Below are 23,630 nucleotides of genomic sequence, written 5' to 3' on the forward strand. Positions count from 1 at the left end.
GATATGTACTACACTAATTCTTCCCATAACCAAAGACATAAAGAAACACCAGACTATGACAGTTTATTATTTCCACAATCAGCCTTAGGTATGAAGACTCTCAATAGCAGGAATGAAGTGTATTTCTCAACTATTGCCTTACAAAGTATCAGATAAATAATATTCCGCTTAGAAGCAGGTGCCTGTTGTTTCATTCCTTATGCTTAACAGACAATCTCAAAAAGGTTTAAAAGTTTTCTAATGGAATACTGAATTACCGGACTGTAAAAATGAAGCAGATGTGAATAACAGTAGGAAACGTTAAGAAGCCGGGTGTTAAATGTAATTAAAATGGCAATTTAAAGGAGGTAAATGGAAAGTAATAAATCACTATTTGAAAAAATGATCTTAACCATATAAATAAAACGAAGAACTCCTTGTTAATTTCTAATTTGGGAATGTGATCTTGGGATTATACTAGACAAATCCATTACAGTGGTAAACAAAAAATAACATTTTGGTAATGGCTGTGAAAGGAATAGATAAAATACAGAAATCAGCATGTCTCTTTACAATCCCCACTGCTACCTGCATAATGAATGCTGAATACATTTCTAGTAACTAACCTCACAAAGAATATAGTAGAACATGTAAAAGGTTAGAGAAGGGTATTAAAGATCTTTTACAATTGGCAACATCATGCTATAATACCACTATAACAGCATAAGGAATAGGTTAATTAAGCAAACCAGAATGCTAGAGAAAAGAGATGATATAAGGAAATGGGAGTTATAAGAGGTCTGTAACAGCCTAAGTGGCATGGAGAATGAGACTGAGAATTAATTATTTACCATATTTTCCAATAGATGAATGAGAAGGTGTGTAATAAAGCTAGCAGATGTGGAATGAAAAGCAAGTATCATTCTTCACAGACTATCATGAAATCTGTGAAATTCCTTATATAAGATGTTCCGAATACTCAAAGTTAACACTTACTCAGGAAGAGACAGAACAAACTCTCAGAAAATAAATCCTTTGACAACAATTAAATGTAAGATGATACTTCTCACCCAGAAATCACTTAAATTGTTAGAACACCAGCTAAACATTTACTCTCAGCACTGCTCTTAACTGCCATTTGTCAAATAGCAGTTGCAACACAATTCTACCCTATTTAGTAACTAATCTTTAGGTAGGATTGAGAGCATTTAACAAAAATAAAGGGATTAGTCAGACATTTTCTCTGAGGATTTTAGATGTAGGGATGTTTCTAAGATACAAAGAGGAAGCAATTTTCACTGAAATAAACAGAAAAAAAACAGGTGTCACTATGATGTTCTCTGTAAACATTTGTATTTGTATAAACTGTCCAATGCATGAATGAGATTGTTCTCTCACAGGCTGTGTGAGTATAGAATGGAAGTTTTGCCCATGAACTCATAAAAGCGTCATCACTCTTTTAAAAACAACTTTCTTATTCAATAGCAGCATGACATTTCTTCTCATAAAAACTGCTAAGTGCCCATTATCTATTTGATATCAACTGCTGTCAATTTTGCTTGAGGCTGATACTTTAAGCATTTCATCATCGCGCGCTGTACGTTCCCATTTTCATTTGAACACAATAAAATAGTTTCAGCATGCTTACATTCTCCATACTTGGTACGTGATTGGCTGCAGACAGGACAGTCAATCTTTTCTGCTAAGCATGTTGTTTACAACCCTGGGAAAAATATTTTGTTCCAAAATGAGCATGTCTTCACAAAGATACATGTCATCCAGCCATCTGATGTGCAATGCAATGCAGAAATGAAATTTATCTACAAGTCACAGTTATTGACTTCAAACAACAAATATGTATAATGTGCCTTCATGGCTATCCTTTCCCACAGACTGCTTCAGATCTTAAATTAGTCTGAGGTTTAATGAACTGTAGAGAGAATACACAATAGAAACATGCATAAACAGAAGTTACATATATTTCTAAATACCTCACCAAACTTTCCAGAACAGTGTACTAGATCTCTGACAATTTTCTAAGTCCACTCAATCAACTAGGTGCTTCCAGAGCATATTTATCAACAAAATCACAAACGGTGACTTCAGCAAAAAGAAGATTTCATACTTTGGAAATTCTACGTAGCACACATTGGCATGGTATGTTTTGTACTGGTGAGGTTATGAAGAATATCACATGCTTTCCATTGGCAATGATTTTTGAGAATCAGGGTACAGCTTACAAGTTATGATATGTAACAACTTCGTATGCTCTTCTGTCAACGCATAAACACATTTATTTTCATGTGTAGTATGGAAAATAAGACTTCAATTAATGACAGAAAATATTTGCCCTTTTTTCAGAGCTGGTATAGGAGTAACTGTTGTCCAACAAAGATGATTTTCTACTACACCTCAAGAAAGATTTTCTTACTATACCTTTGAGCTCACCAGTGAGCCTCCACTGCAGCAAAGCTTTTAGAGTTTCTTTGTCATATGAGTTTTTTATTTGGCTAGATAGCAAGTCTGACTTCTTGGCTATTATTTCAGCAGAAGTCTAGGAGCACGGGTACACATACAATCATGAAACACAATGTCAAAACACATTCCTTAATCTACCTTGATGGTCTCCAGGAAAAACAACAGAAAACAAATCCACCCCATGCTTGAATCCCATTATTAATGTGGGTGTACAGGATTTTTCCCCATCAAAAAATTTTAGTAAAACTGATATGGCATAGTTTTTGTTTCACAAAAAAATAAGGGTTGAGAATTAAAGAGTGATAACAGAGTGAGCTAATGAAAAGAACAAACATGCAAGAATCATCTGAAATGAGATGTCAACTTCATTATGTCTCTGTGTGATTAGGATGATGAGCTAATAATGCCTAAAGTTTGTTAAAGTGGAGTTATTAATTTTAGAGTAAAGTAGAAGAGAATATTCTGTTAGGGATTTAAACACTGGTTTCTAAGAATGGTGTTTTTTCCATCAGAGAAGTTTGCTTTTGCAAATGGTGGACAATGATATAATGGTATCTAGAAAGCCGTATATACTGAAATTAAGCAAAGCTATAACATTAAAATTGCCACAAAATGGACTTCAGTGTAAGCAATGAGAAAAAGTACACTTCTCCAAGTAGCATGTATCTAAAGAAAGCCAACTGAAAGCCAAGATTACCAACTGCTTTTTCAATGGGGTAAACTACAAGACATATCCAGCACAGCCCAATCTAACAGTCATATTCAAAAGTTTTCACCATATGTGCATGTAAATTTATGAACCTCTTACAAGTGTCATGTATATACTGAGATAGCACTGTTTTTACCTGACAGGAATAGACTGTTAACTTCTACCATTGTTTATCCCAGAGACAAAAACTGAATGTATATCAGTACTCTACAAAAGTAGGTATAAATGAATATTGAAGTATGTAGGAAGACAATGAGATCTGTACAATTAAGCATTCAAGAAGTAGTAAATTCTATTAGTAAGATTGTTATTAAGCAGGAATAACAAGCAAGTAAATTCTATAAAATAATACATTTTCCAAAGGAAGTCACACTAAGATTACACAAAGATCAGTACCAAGCCGTTCTAACTTCGTGAACCTTATTATAGAAACCTAAGGTTCTTTAGGATATAGTTGTTATTTTCAAGTTAAAAAATGAAAAAAAAAGAAAAAAAAAATCAATGACTCGTAAGTTACGAAATCATCCTGACTCCACAGAAGGGTCAGTTCCAGGTCTAAGATCTTTAGAGTAATTACAGTATACTCTCCGATTTTTTACAAACGTATGTACTTTGGTTCAGTGCCAAATCTGCAAAGAAACCTAAATGCTACAGACATTTTCTCCCTAACCTCTCCTACTGCAATCCTGCTCCTTCCAGTCCCAACACGTACTCTAATGTTCCTGTCCTTCTCCCACTCTGTTGCAGCTCCAACTCAGGTTTCTCATGCTTTCCAATTCTGTTTTCATTCCTTCTGCTTGAGGTATGTTTTTTCTCTTCATTTTTGTTTCAGCCTATTTAGTTCTCATTCCTATCTTTTAGTCCTATTCTCAAACTGTTGGTCTTCTTTCTATTCCTTGATCACCCTCACAGTTCATTTAATCAGGGAGTCGCAGAATGATTTGGGCTTGAAGGGATCAGCAGAGATAGAGTCCAATTCTTCTGTCATGCACAGGGACATCTTCACAGCATCAAAGCTGGTGAGGGGTCTGGAGCACAGGCCTTAAGAAGGCTGAGGGAACTAGGATTGTTTAGACTGGAGAAGAGGTGGCTCAGAAGGGACCTTACTGAACTCTACAGCTCCCTGAAAGGAGGTTGTGGTGAGGTGGGCCTCTGCTCCTGCATAACTAGAGACAGGACTGGAAGGACTGGACTCAAGTTGTGCCACAGGAGATTCAGGTTGGATATTATGAAGAATTTCTTCTCTCAAAGAGTGGTCTGGCACTGGAATGGGCTGCCTGGGGAGGTGGTTGATTCACCATCCCTGGAGCTGTTCAAGAAATGTTCAGATGTTATACTAAGGGAAGTGGTTTAGTGGGGAAATACTGGTGATAGGTGAACAGTTGGACTGGATGATTTTGGAGGTCTTTTCCAACCTTGGTGATTCTATGATTCTGTCTTCCACTAGACTAGATCACCCCGAGCCCCATTCAATCTGACAAACATTTCCAGGGCTGGGGCATCCACTTCTCTGGGTAACCTGTGCCTCACCACCCTCTGTGCAAAGAATTTCTTCCTGATAACTAATCTACATCTATCCTCTTTTAATTTGAAACCATTACCCTTTGTCCTGTCACTACAGGACACTGTAAGAATTCTCTCTTCATAAGCCCTATGTCAGTATTTGAAAAGTCGCAATGAGGTGTTCCCAGAGCCTTCTATTCTCTAAGCAAACAATGCCAGATCCCTCAGCCTTTCTTTGTAGGAAGAGTGCTACACCTGTTTCATCTCCACCTGGACAATCTCCAGCTGGACAATGAACTACTGACCAAAACCCTCTGGAAGCAGCCATCCAGCCGATTCCTAATCCACCTTTCAAACCCATCTTTCCAATATAGAGACAATCCTTCAACACTCTTCATCAAATTCTACCCCTACTACTTTCACAATGGGGTTAAAATCACAGCTTAACTTCCTCACATTTTCCAGGTGGCTATTAAGACCTCCAAAGGGCCCAACTTTGCACTGGTGAGATCTTACTCAGAGTATTATGCCCAAATGTGGAGTCCTAGGAAACTGTCCTAGGAGTGTGTCCTGAGGATGGTCACAAAAATGATGTAACACCTCCCTTACGAGGATGAGCTGAGAGATCTGGGGTTGTTCAGCCTGGAGAAATGAAGGCTCCAAGGTAACCTGATTGCAGCCTTCAGTAGTATCTAAAGGGTGTCTATAAGAAGGAAGAGGACAGGCTCTTCAGCACAGTCAATTGTGACAGGACAAGGGGAAATGGTTTCAAACTAGAAGAGGGGAGATTTAGATTGGATGTAAGGAAAAAGCTTTTTTACAATAAGGGTGGTGAAGCACTGGAATGGGTTGCTCAGAGAGTTGGTGGAAGCCGCATCCCTGGAGATATTCAAGGTCAGACTGGACCAGGCTATGCGGTACCTGATCTAGCTGTATATGTCCCTGTACATTACTGGGGAGTTGTACTAGATGACCTTTAATTTAGAAGTCCATTTGAACTCTAATGATTCTATGGTTCTATGAACAAAATCTTTTTTGCTGCTCCTTCTTCTTGGAGTCACATAATGAGTAACAGGAACTTAGATTGGTCTAAATTAAATTCAGTCATGTAATAGACCACATATACACTGTCTGTACCTGTAGCAAGCTCTGAGACTCCAGTTCAAACATGAGTACTCAAAAGATCTTATTGTTGGTATTTTCTTTTTGATCCCTGGTACTAAAAATTGGTTGGCTTGTTTCTGAGCAACAAAAGTTTTCCCACAAATTGAGTTCACATGCTGTGCACCAAGTAACTGGAAATGCAGGAACTCTATGCCCTTAGTTTTAAATACGCTAATTGCTCAGTTTCTGAAGCAGATGCCTCGTGTATCTGGCTGGTTTCATAAACTAGAAATCTATTGTTATAGTTACTAGAAAAGGGAAAACTACTATTCTTAATTTAAATACATGTAATTATTTGAGATACTTATGTCAGCTTTACATTAATTACCTATTATTTAAAATTATTTCTCACATGGACTAAAGCAACAATGTACTTATTAACTTAGTATAAATGATTAAACAGATACAGTATGCTATCTACAAACAAACAAAAAAAGTTTGCTTTCCCCAAATAATATGTTCAGAGCTTTTTCCAGCACTGTATTTTTGACTATTATTAAAGAAATCCAGAAATGTATAGCTTAAATGTTAAAAGGGAAAACATGATTTAACATGCAAGTTCTTGCCAGATGTTACATTTGCTTCATATCAAGACATTAAACATATGGTACTTTTGCAAGTGATTAAATAAAATCTGTTAGAGACAGAAAGCTTAGAAGCCTTGTTTAAAGCTGCTTGCTTCAAAGCAGATTTTTCTGTTTTGCAGCATTAGTTATATATTGGTCTCGGATCCTTGTTCTCTTGAAACACCTTCCCTGGATGCAACACTTCCATACACTGTTTTGCAGTCGGCAGGAAATCTTAGTTCCAAATGGCAGATCCAGCAAGACAAACAACTGTTTTACATTACCTGCAGTCTAAGGACACCTAGAACTAAAACTCCTTACCTATGCAGTATTTAGAGTGCTTCATCTATATATTCTTCCTACTCTAACACAAGTGAGAAAGAGCAAAGTTAAAAGCAGGGTGGTAAAAAGCAAGGTTAAAGGTAAAATTGTAGAATACACATATCTTCATAAATGTCTATAGAAGCTATATACTTTTTTAGCTGGTTAACTTTGTGTTTATTCCAAACTGAAAGGTCAGTTAAAGAGTTCTTATTACCATGATGAGTATTCCATCTCATCAAAAAGTGGAAGAATGAACATTAAGAAGGGTGATGCACTTGCAATAAACCTGTTAAACCATGTTCACCAATAAGGTCATGCTACTGTGCTCCCTTTTATCTGTCACCGATCCTGTAAAACTTAAGATTTTCTCCTGGACCATAACACAGTTCCAACACTACTGATGTAAACTACATCAGCCTAGTCTTAGAACTTATATTCAGTCATGAGTACTGCATAACAAACCCTCACTGGGGAGCTTTCCCTCAGTTCTAAAGGACACTGAACGCAATCATACACTTCCTGAAAGTGTGTGCTTACTTCTGGGCTACTGTATAATAAACATGAACAACTCCTATCATGTCATTTTCTTCTTCTTTTTTTAACTCAAAGAGGATGTGGTTGCTGTTCTGTGTTAATTTAATGCTGATGTATGCTTAGTTTGCTCAGAGTCACTTGCCTAGCCATTGGCCTGCAAAAACCTGGTTTAACCAATTAGCATCTTGATTGAGGTTACTCTTATTATTTGACTCAATAAAATAAACAAACAAACATAGTATTTTTTTATATAACCTAATTGAACTTGATTAGTGTAAAGATATTAATATAGTGTTAACCAAAAATAAAGGATGTGAAGAAACAAGTAAGTACTAAGGTGTGGAATATAATTCCACTGTTATACCCTTATTTTTTTTTTTTTTATTATTTTATTTTATTTTATTTTATTTTATTTTATTTTATTTTATTTTATTTTATTTTATTTTAAGAAATAAGCCAGCAGAGTAAGCCAGGTAATTTTTAGGACAACTAATGGTAGATATTTTCTCTTTGCCTAGGCAATAGCTTAGTGAAGATGGATATCCCTATGCTTTTATTTATGCTTCTAGTGATGATAAATTCCAAACTGATGAAACATTATATGAACTTGAATTGTAGAGAACATTCAGTAGACATGGTTGGTCAGAGAACATCTACCAGAACAGTTATTTCAAGATACTTAGGCAAAAAGATACTCAGCCTATGAATCCAAAATAGAAATTATCACCTCACGAGATTCTTTAATTAAAACCTTAATATAATCCCAAATAAAGGTCTTTTTTAAATAGGAAGGATATTGAATGCATTCTCAGAAACCCAGTGAAGAAATACCAAATCAAACAACTTCACATACTTCTCCTAAATACAACAGAACAATCTAAAATGAAACAATCATGATGAAGAATGCAGACACCAGCAGCTCTACCTCAAGCCAAAGCAGTCAGAAGAAATTGAAAAGTTTTATTGCTTTTGGCACAGCCCCGATACATTGTACAAAGCTATCTTTTGCACATGTGTACCAGCACATAAAATGGCAAAAGTGTCAAATTTTGAAACTGTAAGAAACATACTGAAATGAAGAGGAAAGCACAACTGGAGAAGCACCAGAGTGAGTATAATTAACCTTCTCATGACCTAAACACCACCAGCATTCAAATGAATAAACACTTCCTTTTAAAAATTCAACTTAAAATGACAGATGGAAAAGGACTTTTTCTCTGCAACACTGATTTAGCATACATATTATAATCAAAGAGCACAAAAAAGTATATTTGTAAAAATCTTGTTATGTTTTAAGTCACATTTTCTACGTATACTTGTCTCTGTTTGAATTCCTGTTTATTGGGGTACTAAGTTGTCTTTGCAAGGATTTATGAGTGCATACAGTAGTTCTGAGTAGATAGAGTGTTCTAGAATAGCTGAGTTAGGCCTGTAGATTAAGAGTTAGTGGGTGGGGGGTTTAGGTAGGTGTGTGTACAGGTTCTCTTGCGTGCATCGGGTTTTGCGCAGCGGGTGTACACGTCTGTGCGGGATTTAGGATGGTATATATGGAATGTGACGCAGCAATAAATTGAGAGAAGACATCATGGCATCCACGTTTGTGTCTCTCCCCCGGACAGTCGAGGTCCTGGGATAAGTCGGGTTAATTGGCGAATATGCCACTGTTGAATCTCAATCATGACTTTATTAAAACAATACCCATATTTCATGCTTTATTTCAGTCTTTACAGGACATACTATGTTGAAGGTGAATCTGTAATAAATCAACAAAAATGCAAATAGTAATCATGAGACTATTTCATCAACAATTATATTAACTGGAATAGAAACAAATTAATTTGAATTTTAACTGTGAGATTTTTTGACATGGGTAATATACAACAGATCTAACTGAGGGAGACATCACTGATTTTCTTGCTATAAGAGAGTAAAGTATTAACTTTTAATCATAGAATCATAGAATTACCCAGGTTGGAAAAGACCTTGAAGATCATCAAGTCCAACCGCAGCCTAACCAGTACCCCATCTCTAAAAAAACCTCTGCTAAATCATATCCCTGAGTACCACATCCAAACGGCTCTTGAACACATCCAATTATTATTAATATTAATCTACACCAAATTTAACATTTGTAAACTACACTTAAGAGTTGTCTAAATTTTTTCTTCTGTCCATAATTATTTTTTCAAGCTGCCATACAATTCAAGAACTTACCTCCCTAAACAAAGTATTGCCCATGTCCAGGCTTGGACATATTTTCATACATTCCTTTCATTGAATGTTCTAGTGCAGTAATTTTTCAAAATAGGAGCAGAAAAACTGATGATGAACGAAAAGAGACACAGTTATCAGTAAACTACCAAGTTTATAACAAATTCTTCAGGTAAACAGTTAGGAATTATTCCCAAGATGCTGTAAAACTCTACCAGGGAAAAGACATTTTTCTTTTTCCTTATCTATTTAAGCCACCCCACTACTGCCACTCTGAAAAAAAGAACCCTGCATTAAAATAAGAATGTGCAAGTGCGGGTACATACAACACAAAAAACAAAAGCCTTAAAAACTGTAAAACCTTTGTTCCTAAAGCTAGCATATGTTTTGATTGATTTTAAATAAATAAATAAATAAATAAATAGAAGTTCACAGTCTTCAAATCTCTGCAGTGAAGATGAAGCTACTGAAAACTTCTGATTTACTCATACTGGTCAAATCTATACCATAAACAGACAGAGGGGAAGGAGATTCAAGGGAATCAACTCTCTGAATGCTCTTACTGACAAAGCTTGTTACATTTTCTATTCGTTTACATGGCACATTTTATGAACACATCAATACTTAAATTGCTCTTAAATCTCCAATCTTCTTCCTCTGCCCTTCTTTTTACAAAGTACTGTGCATATGCAATTGATACCAGAAAATTAAAACTGGATTGCAGACATATTTTGGAAAGACTATAACAGGCCGTGCAATGGTTATACGGATTGCTGTGGTACTGAAGAACAGAATACAACAATTCAGCTGGAAAAGACCTACAAAGACCATCAAGTTCAACTTTCTCACTTCTTCAGCAGTAACCAAAAGCTAAAACACATTGTTGTGGAGCATCCCAAATGCTGACAGGCCTGGAGCATCACCCACATCACTAGAAAGCCTGCTGCAGCAATGGACCATCCTCACAGAAAATAAATTCATCCTAAAGTGCAGTCTGAACCTCTCCTGGCACAGCTTTGTACAGTTCTTCTATGTCCTGTCATCAGTTACAAGAGAGATCGATATCCTCTTTTGCATTTCCCTGTACACAAACTGCTACTAAGCCAAATGTAAACTGTCTTGTACAACTTTAATAGAACATTTACAGAAAACTCAGAATGACTGAAAGATTAACAAGGATAACAGACTGAACTGTTAAATTCAGGTCATATTTTACACCCTAGAAGCATTAAAAAATGACTTTAAGAAACATATACATGCATTAGTAATCTTAAACTCTACCTTCCACTGCAGCATTTCATGTCTGCTGTGTACTCCACTGTTCCTTTATTTAATAAAAAAAAAATCATAAAAATAATTTTAGATGTAAATACACTAATTACATTGTTATGTGTATATGATTTTTAAAACTATCACTGCAAAAAGGGGAAAAATGCATGCAATATGACTGACAGAAAAACAGCTATATAAATGACAACAGCAGTACTGAAAAGTCTCTTTCTTTTAAATTAATAAAAAGCACATTGAAAACACAGAAAATAACAAAAAGAAGAAGAATGTTTGGAATACCAAATACTTCCTTAAAATGGTCTGAAATTAACGTATAGATATTAAGTTCTGAATTCCACAAATTTAACTGCTGTATGCAATTAACAATATCAAATATTTAGAAAATTTCTATTCAGGGATGAAAAAAGGGAACTTTTTTTGACTATCAGTAAGAAAGAAAATAAGAAAAGGAAATGTCATCACTGAAACTTCCCAAAAATGGATGGAGAAAGAAAAGAGAAAGTAGGGACAAATACTTTGAGATACAGGCTAACTGGGAGCCTATCTGATAAAGCTCCATTGAAATCTGGAAATGAAAAGATATACGTAACTACAGTACTGGTAGACTGCTCCCCCTAAGCCACTGTTTTCCCCACTGAAACTCTGACAGCATAGGTCAGGATGGTTAGGGTTTAAACTGCCATAACTTAGCTAATGACTGGTGTATCTTTCATATCACATATAACAGATTTGATTCACTGATAAGCAGAATTCAAAGTACAGGCATACCATGTTATGTGTCAAGGATGCATTCCTAAAAGTGCTATGGTTAGCTGTGATGGATAGCAAAGCAATCTTTTCTATAATAATTCATACACTGGGGGAAGGGAAGGAGGGTGTCTTGGCAGTGACAACGCAAAATTTAAACATGAGGCCAGTGTAGTACTAGATATTTATTCAATTTATTCCCCTAGCAAATTTGTCCATAAAAACAAATGTAAAACAGAATCACTGAATAATTCAGGTTGAAAAGGGTTTGAGGAGGTATCTACTCCAACATCCTGCTCAAAGGAAGGTGAGTTATGAGACCTCAATAGATTGTTCAATTCTTCAGTCATTTGGATCTTGATTATCAATGATGGAGACTGCTCAAATACAATGCTTGACTGTAGCAAAAAACCTTTTCCTTTCACCAAGTTTGAATATCCTTTTCAACCCTTCCTACCATGCACCATACATTCCCCCCTACTGTAAAGTGCAAGACCACCTTATGAGACTGAAAGCATACAAGTCTATGGGGCTGGATGGCTTGCATCCCAGGGTTCTGAAGGAGCTGGCTGATGTGGTTGCCGAGCTGCAGATCTGCTTTCACAACATAGTTTTCCATATTTCTTAAGCTACCTGACAAGTTCAACAAAAAATTAATAGACATACACAACTTTGCCTTTATGCAGCCTTTCTACAGAAGATATTCTCTACAAACACTAAGACTGTGGGGAGCAGTTAGAAAAGACAAAAACAAGGTCTGAAGAGAAGAAATTCAGAATTCATGAATTGTGGGGATACTAACAGGCTTTGCAACAAAAGTATCAAGCATACCTGCTGAGAGTCTTAGATCTGATATAATCATTACCCAGCTTCTGAGAAGACACAAAAGAAGTACTGAGTTTCATTTGTTTTAATGCACACAGATCTTAAGACTTGCTGAATTTTGTTCCTCTGCTTCCTCTAATTATGTTTAGCTCTCTTCCCCATTTGTTACCTTCCCCTATTTTCTCCATTCTCTCTCTCAATAATTAATTCTTCCTTCAGCTGAACTATCATAACATGCAATAACCACATCTGATAAATATTCTTTTCCATCTTGGTAGTTAACTTGATAAAAGAAGTCTGTTTTTTTCCTGATGGGACTGACAGACAAGACACTCCTAATCTCCCAAGTACTCCCTGTCCTAACTAAGCATGTAGAGACTACACTTTCTTTTTTATCACCTAGACTGCAGCATATCATAGTAGATACCTTTTTAGTCTAGGATAGAAAATGAAAGCTCCTGCTCCTCTGTGTGTTCCACGCTTGTGATTTCTGTCATCATTATCCATTCTTTTTGCCAGAAGCCCCAGAATATGGTTACATTTGTCGCATAACCAATGAACATACCAAGTGAAGATGCAATTCTTGTACTCACTGAAGGGTTGTCAGAAAGTTTGCATTTCTCCATCTAACAGAGACTTAAAGACAGGAAAAGATACTTCCCTTTAAAAGGTAATATGAGATGCAATATTTTGGCCTGGATGAGGGCACTGAGTGCACCCTCAGTAAGTTCGCAGATGACACAAAATTGCGAGGCCCTACAGAGGGATCTGGACAGGCTGGAGAGCTGGGCTGAAGCCAATGCGATGAGGTTCAACAAGACCAAATGCCGAGTCCTGCACTTCGGCCACAACAAACCCAGGCAGCACTATAGGCTTGGGGCGGACTGTGTTGGAGGACTGTGTGGAGGAAACGGACCTGGGGGTACTGACTGATGCTCAGCTGAGCATGAGCTGAAAGTGTGCCCAGGTGGCCAAGAAAGCCAACGGCATTCTGGCTTGCATCAAAAACAGTGTTACTAGCAGGAACAGGGAGGTCATTGTCCCCCTGTACTTGGCACTGGTGAGGCCGCACCTTGAGTACTGTGTCCAGTTTTGGGCCCCTCACTGCAAGAAAGACAATGAGGCTCTGGAACACATTCAGAGGAGGGCTACGAAGCTGGTGAGGGGTCTGGAGCACAGGCCTTATGAGGAGAGGCTGAGGGAGCTGGGACTGTTCAGCCTGGAGAAGAGGAGGCTCAGGGGAGACCTTATAGCTCTCTATAACTTCCTGAAGGGAGGTTGTAGTGAGCTAGGGGTCGGCCTTTTCTCTCATGTAGACAGTAATCGAACTAGAGGCAATGGTTTCAAGCTGCGACAGGGTTGATTCAGGTTGGACATTAGGAAATATTACTTCTCAGAAAGGGTAGTCAGGCACTGGAATGCACTGCCCAGGGAGGTGGTGGAGTCACCAACCATAGGGGTGTTCAAGAAACGTTTGGATGTTGTGTTGAGGGATATGATTTAGCTGGGAAGCATTGGTGATGGTTGGACTGGATGATCTTCTAGGTCTTTTCCAGCCTTAATAATTCTGTGATTCTGTAAAGAATCAGCTGTTGCAATTCAGTCTGACCATGCTAGTCACCAGTTTTGTGTGAATGCTTAGGCAATGACTGAAAAACAATCTAGTTACTACTGTACTTCAGTTAACCTTATTTTGTGTGATGTGTAATTCTTTTGCCTTCTTTACTACAAGAAGGTTTAAGTAGATGGAGGTGTTTAATATTTTTTCCATACTAACTTTTAACTTCATTCTGCTTTCAGCTCCATTCTCAGCATTCCATTCTTCTGTTGTTAAAAAGGAAGTCTGAACCAGGTTGGAACCAGACTCAAAGCTTCATCTAAAACCGCTTAATAGTTCAACCTACCTTAATTCAAAATGGAACCATTCTTTCAGAAAGCAAACAATAAATCATCTGCTAATACCATTTTGTTGTTTGCTTTTCGAAGATGCAATATTTATTGGTATATGACACCAAAGCATGCTTGTTGTAGCAACACTAACAGAGAACATAGTCAGATACGTTGACTGCTATTACATAAGTGGGACGGAGCTTATATATAGCACATATATATGTGCTAAGCTTGAGGAAGTTATCTCCACTGAGAAAACTACTGGTGATGTCCCTGGATAAGTGAAGAAAAAGTAGCAGCAGTAAAAGCTGTGGACTTCATGCATTATAGCCTCAGCTCAATGTTAAAATGAACTGAGTATGAACATGCAGGACTGTTTATTATAGGTAATATGAATGAATTCTGACAAGAAAAGAAAACCGACTTTACACTTGAGTGTATAAATGTATGTATACTTGAGGAAATCAGTATTTCATTAAAAAGCCATTACTTCTGGATGTGTACTGCTAAGATTTACAATTCTTTTGACTACAGCAGGTGTTCAAATAGAATCTGGGCTTTCAATAATGAAGAGCATTTTCCAAGACTATATAAACTAAGAACAGTAAATTAGTCTTTGCTTAGCTTTGTGTTGAAACTAATAATTGGGTATGAGCTGAGTAGTGTGAAGCTACATTAGATACACACAGAAAACATGGCAAACATGCAGTACATGCAGTTTTCGATACAGTCAAAAGTAAGCACAGAGATCCACTTGTTTGACTCACATAAAACATAGGACTTTCCTGAATTAATCGTTTGAATTAAAATATGTAAGCAATAGTAACAAATACCTACTTTGCCACAAACAGCATTTTTGATACGTGTCAAGTCCTAAAATTCAGTAAAGAAGGATTATTGAGAGGCCTGTAGCTTAATCTGTTTGAACAACTTCTTTAGAACCTGCAAATGTAAATTCAGCCCTTCAGAGTAAGATAAAAATATCAGGCTAATTCAACTCTGCCTGCAACACCAGAACTGAAAGACAGAATATGTAGCATTTTATTCCATATTAAAATTACTTCCTGAAAACAGAATGAAGTGTTCTTTATGAATCTGTTCCCTAACCACAGAATGTAACAAAATTCAACACATCTTGTTTGTTTATATACAAATATGTCATTTTAAAGCCAAATGAATCATTGCTTATTCACCCCTTACCATCACACACAACATAAAACATTAATCAAAGGGTAACATTTGATACAACTGCAGAATAATACATTTTTCAGCAATTACAGACGTTTTGATATTTTGTCAATAATAGCATCTTTCCAAAGTTTTCTTGCTGGACAGTAAAAAGTTCTTCTAGGTTTGTAAAGTGACTTGGACAGTTTTTAGAAATGATTATATTTCTATGCCATTTTTAAAGGCTGTAGAGCTTGTAGAAAAAAATGTCTTACGTAGGTAAAGTAATATACAGCAATGGTAGTATATTAAGAACCAAAATTATCATCAATTAAGAGCAATAGTGTGTGCCAGGATCTTTGGTACATTAAGTGATACACTGTTCAGTCTGTGTTCTTTTATCTCTTGGGTTTCTACAATGCTGTGCATTAAAAATGCCAGATAGAGCATTGTTAAACATGATGTTATTTAATTCAGTACTTCAGTCTTACCCATATTCTTTCCCATTTTTAAGATATTTGATTCCTTCACTTTTCAAATTTTCATTTACTCTATCATCTTATATTTTTCCCTAAAATGACAATCAGTCCCTCATGTGAATTATACTCAATAGCAGATGGAATGAATTTAAGGACTAGCTAATCATGTCAAAGTTAAAATAGGACAAATATGTTGCTTTGGCATGGTACAGTAGAATCTAGGCCACAAAAGTTTGGATTATGCACAGACAACTCCCCTCTTCACCACTCCTTGGGATACTATCATTTCCACACACTCTACAATACCAAATACAAACAAAAAAAACCCTTGCAAATATATTTGCTTATAAATGAGGAATATGAAAAATGGGACCCATTTGATAAAGACAGAGACCTATTTATTTCCTTCAGATAACTCTCACTGATTGAATCAGAACACAATGCTTTGATGGACTGCACAACCAATATCCACACCTCATGTACCTTTACCTCCACTCCAGCTAAAGGCGTCTTACACCGGAGGGCCCGGGTTCGAATCCCTCCTGTGGGGCAAGTGGCAGAACTGCCGCTCTGCTACACTAGAGGGCTTGAATCTTGGGAGTTGGACTTGATGATCTCTAAGGTCCCTTCCAACTCGCACGATACTGTGATACTATGATAGTAACTTCTTAACTTTGACCTGAGTTAACTACCGTTAAGAGTGCTTTCCTAAAACACTCAGGTTCTCAGCTGTAACAGCATCTGTCATTCTTGGCTTGAAAGCAAGTTCTTCTATGAATGTGAGCAATCTTTTTTTGCTTCTTTAAAAATGCAGGGTATGTTCAACAACTGTACTATGGATCTATGGGAATGTAAAGTATGTGTTTAAAGTTATTCAATGCATCTCTCAGATCATGATCAAATAAGGCACGCAATATGATTAATAAAGTAAACAGTATATAACAGTATTTGGAACTCCAGTCTACAAAAAAAACCTGTGGAACATTAACTTTGTGGAAAGTAATTAAAATATTCATTAGAAAAAGAATGTAGTGTACACGTTGAAACAAAAGACTACTGCTGTTGCACACATTTTTGTCAGACATGATACTTTAAAATACAAGTATACAACACCTGGTGCTCTGCAACCATTCTTTCTATCAATTCAAATTTCCACAGCAGTAAAAGCACGCACGATCCCCATTCTACTTTTTTCACTGGCTTAAATCAGTATATGCAGTTTCAAACAAAACAGAACAAAATAAGAACAAACAAAAAACAATAAAGCAAGAAAAAAAACAAAAACACCAACAAGCAAACAAACAAAAAACAACAAAACCCACAAAAACTAGAGGTTGGAACTGTTCAAAAGAATACCAAACAGCAAAATGAATCTGAAGAAAAAAAAAGGGACCATTTGACATAGATATGACTCAGTGAGTGTAAATAAACCTATCTGCTGTACTTGTAAATATTTATAACATTTCTTTCATTCTCTCATTTAGGAAACATTTTTTTTTGCATTCATTTTCAATATTAAAATTTTCTTTCTTTGGAGATTCTACTCTTTTTTTGTTCAAAGTTTTTGCAAAGTTTTGTAATCTATTTAATGGAATAAAATTATTATTAAACATGCAGTAAAGGTGAAATTACAACATGAAAGATGCCGAAAGTGAAAGGCAGTGCTCCTGAGCACAATTTAACGGGTAGAAATAGAATTCAAATTTTTCATGAAGTTCTTGAAAAACATTTGTATGAACCTATGTTGTACTGGCAGAACTATTCCTCTGTCATTTGGTAAAATTTCAGTTATCATGTAAAATACTGATATATACTTCCTCTTATTCTAGATTATCCTTCACTATACACAAATTCAATTTTTATTTTGGAAAATGTAGCTTATAAACAAAATGAGTTTAGTATTCCAGAAGATTTGTTTTGAAAGGGATCATGAACTATTTTAGAAATAACATGGCAGGAAAGAGAATGACTACATTAAACATTTATAGAACGTGGAATAGATATCAAAAGTGCACACATGCAAGATCAACAAAGATAATCTTTTTTAGTGATCAGAATTCACACATATAAATTAATCTCTGTCATTACATAAGAATGCACTAGCACACCAATAAATGCTCCAGGAGTTTGTAATATGAATCATACATTACGATTTGTACTGCTGGCATCGTGGCAGAAATCTGAACATACAAAAATGTATTTTGCAGGATGGTAAGTGGAGTAGGAAAGCAACAAAAGTACGAAACTGCTAAATTTGCAAGCATTACAGAAAAATAACAATTACTAAAATGATAAGAGAGAGCTTAAGAATTTATGAAGTGATGCTTAAAAATCATAAAATCACAGAATGTCCTGGGTTGAAAAGGACCACAATGATCATCCAGTTTCAACCCCCCTGCTATATGCAGGGTCGCCAACCACCAGACCAGGCTGACCAGAGCCACATCAGCCACATCCAGCCTGGCCTTGAATGCCTCCAGGGATGGGGCATCCACAACCTCCTTGGGCAACCTGTTTCAGCGCGTCACCACCCTCTGGGTGAAAAACTTCCTCCTAATATCTAACCTAAATCTCCCCTGTCTCAGTTTAAAACCATTCCCCTTCCCCCTTGTTCTATCACTATCCACCCATGCAAACAGCCATTCCCCCTTCTGTTTATATGCTCCCTTCAAGGACTGGAAGGTCACAACAAGGTCTCCCCAGAGCCTTCTCTAAGCTAAGCAAGCCCAGTTCGCTCAACCTTTCCTCATAGGAGAGGTGTTCTATCTCTCTGATCATCTTAGTGGCTCTCCTCTGGACCCGTTCTAAGGACAATGTTACTAACGTACAATTCTTCTTCTACTTCTGAGCAGAAATGGACAAAGATAATAAAAACATTAATTTTGCCATTTCAGTGTCACACCATAAATACATGTCCTGTCCATTTCATGCTAAAATGATTCCATAGTAATGCTTAAACCATCATTTATATTGTAGTCAACTATCTTAGAACTACTAAGAAATTAGTGACTACAACAATGAAGTATTTCTGTACCTCAATGCTTTTCCATGCTTTATCTTCTGGCTTAGAATTTAAGCAAAGAGAGTCTATGTGCACTAAAACAGATTTTTGCTGACAATCTCTCTGTTGCTGTTTATCATCCTGGTTACTATAATACAGTACAGTAGTTGCAACCGCAAAGCTACTGACGATAAAAGTGCTTTAAAGATCCTTACTAAAAACTGTCTAATTTTCTTATTTGGTAGTTTTCAAATGTAATGTGGATTCCTCCTATACTTCCAGCTTGTCCAGAAATCCAGTACCACAGTTATTGTGAGAAATATTGCTGCTGCTCTTTTTTTCCTTACTTGTCCATGAAGTAAATAAATAAATAAATAAATAAAAAGAATGCTTTTATCCTCCTTATAAGCAATGGAAAGGTGGCTATATGCACAATTCTACAAATTCACTATGCATTTAGAGTCGTGGTTTAGCCTGTCAAAATTTACAGGTTTGACTTGATTACTTTCCACTTATGACTTAAGAATCCCACCTAGTTTAACTGCTGCTTCAAAAGTGCAAATGGTAACTGTCAGCCCTTTGAACATCCAAATACCCTGTTTGATACTGGATGCTTATATTTAGGACATTAAACAATTTTATGCTGTATTCTGTAAAACCTTCACAGAGAAGCTAATGGAGGAGGGTTGATAAACAGTGTGAAGTAGACTGAAAACTGAATGGTCAGGTGCAGGGACTGGTGTCAGAGGTATGCAGTCTAGTTAGAGGCCAGTAACTAACAGTGTACCCAAGAGGTCCAGTCCTGTTCAAAATAATCGTTGTTAATGATCCAGAAGATGGGGCAGCATACCCTCAGCAAACTGACAACAAAATTGAGTGGGGAGTGGCTGTTATACACAAGGGTTGTACTGACATCCAGGGTGGGGACAGGCCAGGAGTACTGGGCTGACAATAACATCATGAAGCTCATCAAGAAACGCAGAGTCCCTTACCAAGGGAGGAACAGTCCCAAGCACCAGTATGCACTGGATGCAGATCAGCTGGAAAACAGCCCTGCAGAAAGATACCTGCAAGTCCTGGCAGACACCAAGTTGCAGAGGAGTCAGTACTGTGTCCAGGTTGCAAAGAAGTTTAGGGGCATCCAGACAAAGTACTGCCAGCAGGTCAACAGGAGCAACTCTTCCCTTCTGCTGAACACTGCAAAGCCAGACCTGGAGTACTGTGTCCAGGTCTGAGCCCACTGATCCAGGGACATTATGGAGAGACTCCAATGAAAGGTCGTAAATTATGGTACTGGAGATTCTCTGAAAGTCTGAGAGACTTAAGACAGCAGGAATACTGTCAATGAACATACATATCTGAAAGGAGGGTGCGAAGAGGATGGAGCAGTGCTTTTTTTTCAGTGGTGTTCAGTGGTAGAATCAGAGACAACATGTACAAACTACAACACAGGAAGCTCCCTCAGAACACCAGGAAGCACTTCTGTGCTGTGTGGGTGACGAGGGCATATGCTGCCTAGACAGGTGAGCAGTCTCCCTTCTTGGAGATATTCATGTGTAAGTCATCTGAATGTGGTCACAGATAACCAGCTCAAGAAATCACTGCTTAAACAGGGAGCTGGACCAGATGACCTCCAGTGGTCCCTATCAATCCTATCATGATACGACTGGACAGGGTGCTAGATCATCTCCAGTGGCACCTTTTTCCACAGATGGTTGGACAGGTAATCCTTTGAAGCCCCTTCCAGCATGGGCTGTTATGTGATCCTATGATTCTCAGCCATTCTGTGATTTTATAAATCTAAGCTTAAGAAAGAATCAAGTATCTACATGTAATTTAGCAACTTTTATTTGGTCAGCTGAAAAGCTCTCCAAGCCTTGCTGATTGCGTTTACCACGTCTCCGCTGACTATAATTATATCTTGTACGTTTGCAACCCTTTTGTAGTACACTTACATTTAGATGAATTGTAACGTTGAGACCTTGAAGCAAAAGACTGCACATCTTCCAGAATGATGTGCCTCTCTAATAAGCTAGGGGGTGATTTATAAATTAGTAACATAACCATATAAAAACAAGTAAGAATGCATATACAAACCCAAGACTTAGAGCAGGCCTAGAAAACAGAAGACTCTAACTATTTTGATCCAAAATCCAGATGCTTAGAAGAGAGAGAACACAGAGCAAAAAGATATAGATACATTATATGACTTCAGGATAACAAAACTATTAACATGATTCAGCAATGCAAAAGGCATACAATTCCAGGAATCACTAAGGTACATCCAGTGGAAATGATGGTATCATAAAAGATACAGCAGGAAATTAAGTGGAACACTTCAGATTTCCAGCTATCTGTGTTGAAGTAAGGTCAAGATTAGACAAAATGCTACTCATATATTGAAGAGAACAAGGAACCTATCCCTTGAGAAATGAGATAAGCTACAGCTTAGGAAAATCAAGTCTGACAAAGACTTTAATGGGCAGGAAGAAAGTAAGCATCTAAAACAACAGATTTAAGGACTAATGCTGGCATCAGAACTACTTGTTAAAAGCCAGGAAAAAAAAACGTTATAACAGGAATTAAAACTCCATCCGAACACTGACAACTAAAATAGCTCCCACTAGAAATAGTGGAGATTTGTTTCATTTATGAAAATATGATTACAAGTAATGACAAAAGAATGAAACATCCTGAAGATTCATTCTTTGTAAGGTTTGTAAGGATTATAAATGTTACAAGTAGACTTATTTATTTCCAGTATCCACATCAGTATTTTTATTTAAATAAAAGAAACATAAATGCAAAAAGCCTCTTTATACAGGTACAAGTGTGTAAATGTAACTTTTATGAAACTTGTGTTTTAATTGTATTTTTATGGTTTTGTGTGGATTTGTATGATTACATTTCACAAAACCAAAAAAAAAACAAACAAACACTTGTTCTCTTTTGCATCGTTTGGTTTGACCCACGCAGAGTTAACTCATAGCAACACTTGCTACCTGTAAGTTCAGGCAAATGGGTAACAACAAAAGCTCTTTAAGTAACTAGGGAGAAAGAGAGGGAAAGAACCAAAGTCTTGAACTTCCTGGGTGAGTACTCACAGCGTGCTACAAAAAGAGGCAAGCTTAGCAATTATCACTTCTAATGGTGTTCTGGAGTGAACTCAGTGCTATTGCATGAGTTAGCTACAACCTAATAAAAAAACACCCTTCAGGGACTTGAACGGAGTTCAAGTACCTCCCTGCCCTTATCAAAATAAGTACTTAGGTTTCCAAACCAGGACACTTCCGAGCATGCACAGCAAACTCCATCCAGATGTGCTCCAACTTGGAATGCAGGCTGATTTTAAGTGCCTCTGAGGTTAGGTGGTGCTTGAGAACAAAAGGTATTGGTAAGACTTCAGTGGAATCTAGTCAAGGAAAATCTGCCCCCAGATGTCACTGCAGCAACCTGCTGGAAAACCATTAGTACGTGCAAAATCTGTACTCATCAACAATACACTAAGTTTTAAATAACTAAATATAGTTATGTATAATTTCCTTAACAGTATTGTTATGCATTTAGAACCAAAGAAACTTACATGTATGTGAAGTAGCCAATTAGTAAGATAGCTAATTTTGAAGGAGCATGATGTCTTCCTATGTTCTGCAGGTTCATTAATGAGATTTAATCCTTTGTACAATCACAAGTGTATACCTACATAAACTCAGTTAACATCTGTTTCTTTAGTAATCATGGAATACACTGCAGTTCATTTTAAAAAATAATTATTGTATTTGCAATGAAAAGTTTCAATTTTATGAACAATATCTGACAAATATTTAAAGATTCTGCATAGAACAGGACTCAGTAAGAATGTTGGTGAAAAGTTTCAATAAAAAGAATTTGAGAAGAGACATTATATTGAACTCATTTCACTCACAAAAGACAAGTGAGACTCATTTCATCTAGCTTCATGTGTTTACAATATGGGGATCTAGATCTGGAAAATGGCTTGAGAGCAGACCTGAGTAGAAGGATTTGGGAGTGCTGGTTGATGAAAGACTCAACATGCACTGGCAATGTGCAGTTGCAACCCAGAAGGCCAACCATATCCTGGGTTGCATCAAGAGAAGCATGACCAACAGATCAAGGGAGGTGATTCTGCCCCTCTACTCTGCTCTCGTGAGAACCCACCTGTACTACTGCGTCTAGTACTGGAGCCCCCAACCTAAGAAGGATGTAGAGTTGTTGGAGCAGGTCCAGAGAAGTGCCACGAAGATGACCAGAGGGCTGGAGCACCTGCTCTACATGGACAGGCTGAGAGAGCTGGGGCTTTTCAGCTTAGAGAAGGCTGCGAGGTGATCTTACTGCATCCTTCCAGTACCTGAAGGTGGCCTGTGGGAAATCTGGGGAGGGACTTTTTACAAGGGCAGGTAGCAACAGGACAAGAGAAAACAGTTTTGAATTGGAAGAAGATAGGATTTAGACTAAATATTAGGAAGAAATTCTTTACTGTGAGTGTGGTGAGACACTGGAACAGGTTGCCCAAAGAAGCTGCAAATGCCCCCTCCCTGGAAGCATTGAAGGCCAGGATGGATGGGGCTTTGAGCCACCAGGTCAAGAGGGAGGTGCCCTGCCTATAGCAGGAGGTTGGAACTAGATGATCTTAAAGGTCCCTTCCAACCCAAACCATTCTGTAATTCAATGATCTGAGCTAGTCATGTAGACTTCTTTTCTAAGCCAGTGGAGGAAAACAAGTATTTTGTAAGCATGACTTA

General features: G+C 37.2%; 1 protein-coding gene across 2 annotated transcripts in view; it reads right to left on the reverse strand.

The window, feature by feature from the left end:
* The window catches only part of PIBF1 (progesterone immunomodulatory binding factor 1), a 129,280-nt gene that overhangs the window by 53,610 nt on the left and 52,040 nt on the right, over positions 1–23,630 (reverse strand). The window lies entirely within an intron of this gene.

The sequence above is a fragment of the Excalfactoria chinensis genome, chromosome 1 (assembly GCF_039878825.1).
Source record: "Excalfactoria chinensis isolate bCotChi1 chromosome 1, bCotChi1.hap2, whole genome shotgun sequence".
Taxonomy (NCBI): domain Eukaryota; kingdom Metazoa; phylum Chordata; class Aves; order Galliformes; family Phasianidae; genus Excalfactoria; species Excalfactoria chinensis.